We start from the raw sequence: 6,189 nt of genomic DNA, 5'->3' as shown, positions 1-6,189 counted from the left end.
TATCACTGGTACCAGCGTATCTAGTGTCCGCTTCGCTGGTTTTGTAGATTTGACAGTTATCCGACGCTAGAGTTAATCTGTCTTATTCAGATCTTGTCTACTATCGTTGTTAAAAGAGGAAATCTGTGTTTGCACATCCAGTACATTTGTGTATTTGCGTGCTTCTCTGTCTCTCTCTCTCTCTCTCTCTCTCTCTCTCTCTCTCTCTCTCTCGTTCTCTCTCTCTCCCTATCTCACCCTCTCTGTCACTCTGTCTCTCTATCTCTGTCTCTCTCTCTGTCTCTGTCTCTCTCTCCCCACCCGTCTCTCTCTCTGTCTCTCTCTCTGTCTTCCTTTCTCTCTCCCTCTGTCTCTATCTATCTATCTATCTATCTATCTATCTCTCTCTCTCTCTCTTTCGCTCTCCGTCTCCCCGTCTGTCTGTCTGTCTGTCTGTGTGTCTATGTGTCTGTGTGTGTGTGTGTGTGTGTGTGTGTGTGTCTGTCTGTCTGTCTGTCTGTCTGTCTGTCTGTCTGTCTGTCTGTCTGTCTGTCTGTCTGTCTGTCTGTCTGTCTGTCTGTCTGTCTGTCTGTCTGTCTGTCTTTCTGTCGGACTGCCTGATTCTCTGTCTTTCTCTGTCACTCTGTCTCTCTATCTCTCCGTCTCCCTCTCTCTCTTCCATAAGAAAGCATGCATTCGTATCAATTCATATTCTCAGACTGATAATTTAGAAACAGAAAAGGGTGGGGAAACCTAAAAAAACAAGAATTGAGGACTGGAAGTGAACTGGCTGAAAAGAGCAAAACGCCAACACTACTAGGACTCTTTCTTTGAGCCATGCTCGTCTTGTGAATGCTCTTCCATCTGACCTACATGACTAGAATAAACCTAGAATGGGGTGACACCATAAACAATCCAAATGCAGCTCCCCACACGTGATGTGAAAGAAAATATCTTTTCATGGAAGTAGAATGACCAATTTTGTTTTCCTTTCTCTACAACAAAGAATTGCTTGCCGGAATTGTTTTCCAGTCGGGATACCATTACTACTAAGGGTCCCAACCAAGGATTAAGAAATATCCAGGGTAACTGTAACATTGTGAAGTAGGTGGAAAAGGTGAAGATTAACATTCTTGTTGCATCCGTTTCTAGGTTACCTGTGCAAGATATACCATCACCTGTGTACCCAGATCTACACGTGCATTGATGTGATCCAATTGAGTTTTTGCATGTGGCGTCAGAACTGCAATTGTTTGTACCATCTAGGCATTCATTTTGGTCTGAGAAAGATAAGTGAAATATAGTAAAACAATGAATTCTTGTGTTCACTCACGACGGCCGCTAACACCCGGTAAGCCCTGCCTTTCATGAAGGATACACTCACCATCTGACCCATGGAACCAAACCACACCTAGAAGAGGAAGTGCGTGTGGCACGTAGTTTTTGCTGCTGTTTGATTCCAAAACTTTCAACAGCTCTAAAGACATGGTTAGAGCACTCAATAGCTAAATGACTATTACTCATTTGGGAAATGACAGTGAGCTTTGTGAAGCTGGTGCGAATTGGGCAATTACGGCGATAATACAAAACTTTAAAGAAGCTAAAGAAAGGACATGGCCAGCAATCGAGGACATCTGAGAGTTGTAATTTGTGTACTCCTCCGAGGTGTGATTTTTGGCGTGCTGGGCGAAGCACAAGGAAGCCATCTGCAAAAAAACTGCAGAAAATGGTTGTTGTTTGGTCCTTTGGTGTAATCTTTGTTTCTATTCGAAGCTTGTTGCTGTTTGGAGCAGAAACGTTGAAATTGACCTTTTTCTGCATGTACTCATGTACTCAGGCATGCAGTCTCACTCGTATTTTAGCTCTTTTTCTGGAATGGAGGCTGCTCTGCGCCCCTTGGTGAACATTTCCTGCGCTCGTGGAGCAGCTGAAAAGGACCACTGGTATGTCTGGTTCCTGGTTTGAAAGTGGAGAGTCGACTTTTGTGCCTTGAAAAAGGAGTAGAGAGCGATAAAGGTACGTCTGTGGCTTATTTTTGAGTGCTCCTCGTACATTTTTGATCGTGATAGAAATTCTCAGACCAAAGTCATACCAAAGTCTGATGGCCGTACAGTTTTCTTGTGGATTTTTTAGTTGTTTCATCTCGTATCTATGTCAGTATCGTGATGGTGAAGTGGAGAGGGTAATTTTCTTCCTCTAGGCTTCGTTCGGCCGACTTTGCTTCGTCCTCGTTGAAAAGTGATCCTGAAAAAAAGGTGGATTCGCAAAATTATTTTGATTTTCAATCTACGTGATGACATGCGATTCCTGGCTATGATACAATTCTTCGACCATAACATTCTGAAATATTTGGAAAAGGCTAAAACTGACGTTCTTTTTTCAACGGTTTCACACTTACCTGTGCAAGATATACCATCACCTGTGTACCCAGATATACACATGCAATGATATGATCCAATTGAGTTGTTGCATGTGGCATTAGAACTGCAATTGTGTTTATCACCTAGGCATTCATTTTGGTCTGCGAAAGATAAGTGAAACAGATTAGGCGGGAGAGTATTACAGAGAGAAAACACGTTGAAAATATTGTGTGTGTAATACAGGCCTTAACAATTTTATCACATTTTTGAACCTTGAAACGTAGACTACTGTCATTGCACTACGATGGATACGAGGCGAAAACAGTCTAAAAAGGAAAGGAGAAATACATGTACATGTACGAAGAAAAATAGAATGATTCGAACTACAACCTTCTCGAGGATCAACGTTGCACCAAAGAACAAATCAGAACAAATGAAATAAAACAGCAAGCAAGGCAAAGTCAGGAGGACACAAGAACAGCAGTAAAATGTCAAGGTGTGATTTCTCATTAAAGCGTGCACCAAAAAACAGGGTATTACAACTAAGTGTGGCATGTGTGTATCTGCCCCAACAATGTGAGACTGAAGTAGAAAAAGGATGACCAAAACCTCATGGCAGGGAGTAGTGAAAACAACCGCGCCACAATTACCCAGAAAACAACACTTGAACAATACTAGTTCCTCGTTATGCCCCGCAACAAAGAAGTCTCAAAAAGAGGTTTACCCAAAATCGATTTTCTTGCGGCTCTCTCCTGTAGATTTTCGTGAGGAGGCCATAATGACAGCAGTAAATGTCAACGTGTGATTTGTCACGAAAGTGTAAAGTCAGTCAACATTGGGGGGGGGGGGGGGGAGTCGAGAGCGCGTGCGTAATGTTTGTGGTAGCAGATCCTCAGTATACAGTTATCTGGTGTGTAGTCATGATTGTTGCAGTACATAATACACATTATGATGTTATTATTCTGATTCAAGCTTTTCTGTTTTGTGCCATGCTCGTCATGGTTATGTGTTGCAGTTAAAAGTGCTAGAAGCTTTTTATCAGCGCATTCATAAGCCCAATTTGTGAGTCCAAAAAGATAGTTTTATTATTCTTAAATTGTTCCAGTGATGTTTTTGCTTTATTGTGGCGAATTTGTTCCCATTTCGTCCTGTCATGTGTTTTTTGTTGTCATCTTTTATCTTCTTCTTTATTGTCACATTGCTGTGGCTCATACGCTCATGCAACGCTTACACGTAGATGTTCATTTACTCTTCATCATTTTGTCGGAACCAGGTCTCCGGACCTGGTGAGGAGGCAGAAATGCCTTTTCACTTGGTGAAGTAAAATAAAATAAACAAACAAACTTGGTCTTTCTCTTTTGTATAAACAAACAAACCCTGTATATTTGTGCACACTTTCGTGAAAAATCACACTTTAGTACAATCTTGAATCCTTATGAGTGTTGTATGAAAACTAGTTCCAATAGTCTTTTTTTTCTAACATGGAATTAGTGGGCACAAGTCATCCCATCAAGTCCACCAACTAAACTTGATTTTGAACAGTCAGACGTGCACAATCTAGCACAATGAAGTGGAATGTCTCAGTATTCCTTGTCAGTTTCGCATAATTTGGGCCCACAATTTCCCTGTTACAAAATTTGATTTCCTTGCCTCACCCCCTAAGTTCTTAATCCTGTTTTTCATCCGTTTTTTAAAGTTTTTTCATACATGTATTTCTCCTTTCCTTTTTAGTTTGTTTTTGGACCGTGTCCATTGCTTAGCATTGCTGCTACCATTGCTGTTCATGAACTATTTCTAGACAAGGAAGAGCATCTCCAGTCATTCCAGGTCTTCAGCCACACAGTGGCTGAAGACCTGGCATGTACTGAAAATCCATTTCCATCACGCCAACCGCTCTGCTCCCTGACCACCATCCGTCGTACTGAACGATACAAACCTCACAGTTGCACCAAGCCTGAATTGTTCTATCTTACATTCGCCTTGTTCTTTAGAGCAACGTTGATTCCTGATGAGTGTTGTCGTGTGACGAAAATTAGTTCGATTAATCCCTTTTCTATCGCTTTCTAAAAGTTTTTTTATACATGCATTTCAATATCGCAATCCTCTCTGATCGCCCTTTAAACTCAAGGACCGGCTTTAGCGCACCCTGGGGTTGTGCCACTCGTCTCTGTTTGCAACTCTCCTTTTAGAACATAGCAATCACTCCATGCTGCTGCCCCGGCTCAAATGGCCTTCATGTACTTGGTCCGCTCAGTTACAATTGGCGCTTATCTTCTCACTTGGTTTCTTGGTGTTCTGCCTGTGCCACACGGCATGGAACCACCGATTCACCATCCGAACATGACCATTGACCATTGCATCCGACGACATGGCAGCACAAACCATCACAAAAGTTGTGATGGGTTCGTTTGAGTCTTTTTGACGGAGCTGCCGCCGACGAACACTTCCGTCAGCACAAGAAAACACTGCAACCTCCGCTCGAGTCCGTAAAATAGGTCAGGATGTTCGCATTTCAGAGCGATGGAGAATACAGTTTCTGTCTACTTCCAGCTGTCTGATGGCAAGGATTGTTCACCCCGGGGAGGTATAGAAAAGCTGAAAAAGCGCTTCGCGAGCTTGAATAATTTCAGTGCTTCCACAGTACAGCGCCTAGTGAAGGGCTATCACCAGCAAATCGCTGACGAAGAAACTGCAGCTCATGTCGATGTCTCCAGTAAGTGAGACCAATCCGGCGGACACACTTTGAAGCTCACAGAGGACAGGGCAAAGGAGCTAATCAAAGGGAACACCAAGTCCAAAGAGAAACACTCGTGCAAAGGACTTTCAGAAAACTAGCCGAAAAGCCTGGTGCACGGCGTTGTAGGTGCAGTGCGCACAGGTGCTACATCAAGCGGAAGCTATCACTGCGGTGCATGTACAAGCACCAGCGGCTCGCGTGGGTACAGGTGCTGATCAGCAAGTACGACAAGCGCAAGGGGCGATTTGAAAAAAGGACACTGGTATGGCGTTGCCTATATGTCTCAAACAAAGTCGCATTATTGCGACGAACAGGGATAACACTTACAGTCAACATGCGGGCAGTCTCACTCAGCTTCTGATGGGAAGGTGACAGGCACGCACTACCTTTGAGCGTGATTCGAGACGAGGAGAAGTGGAACAAGCTATGAAACGACCCATGCAGCAGCTGTCCGGATCGTACGATTTGAGCTCTTCCTCCAGCGACGATAGTGGCGAGGAGGATGTGTAACCTGGTATTTTGCTTGAATTTTCGACTGAGTTGCTTACTGACATGTAAATAATCATGTATATAGTGCTTTGTGATCGTGGCTTGCTTCAAATATTCGTATTTCTTTCCTGAGACAAGTGTGAAGATAAGCGCCAATTTTAACTGGGCGGACCAAGTCGCAGCTGCCATAATCTCTACTGATCGTCTGTCGAATCATTCAACAGCAACACGAGAGTTTGGAGTGGCTCTCACTCCGGCGCAATGAGATAACTGGAGATTTCCTGGAAACCGTTCGTGGTGCGCTGAGTCAATGCCGACGACTGGAGAAGCTGTACCTGGACGACGACTGCCTTTCGTCGGGAGCTCTGTCGGTGCTTGCGTCCCTGCTGCCCAGTCTGCCAAAGCTCTCCAAGCTCAAAATGGCGAGGAATGATTTCCGAGACGCTGACGACGAAACAAAGCTGTTCGCCGCCGCTGCTGAGAGCTGCTCGTCTCTGAAGGACCTGAGGATGCCTAAACGAGCTCTAGTGTCTCCAGGGCTGCGTGAATCTTTAAGTGCCATGGCTAGAGGTGATCAGAATGTGCAGTATTTCGGAGGTCGCTGGTACGACGAAGTGGAGAATG

The sequence above is a fragment of the Sycon ciliatum genome, chromosome 7 (genome assembly GCF_964019385.1).
Source record: "Sycon ciliatum chromosome 7, ocSycCili1.1, whole genome shotgun sequence".
NCBI lineage: Eukaryota > Metazoa > Porifera > Calcarea > Leucosolenida > Sycettidae > Sycon > Sycon ciliatum.
This window is presented reverse-complemented; position numbering follows the sequence as displayed.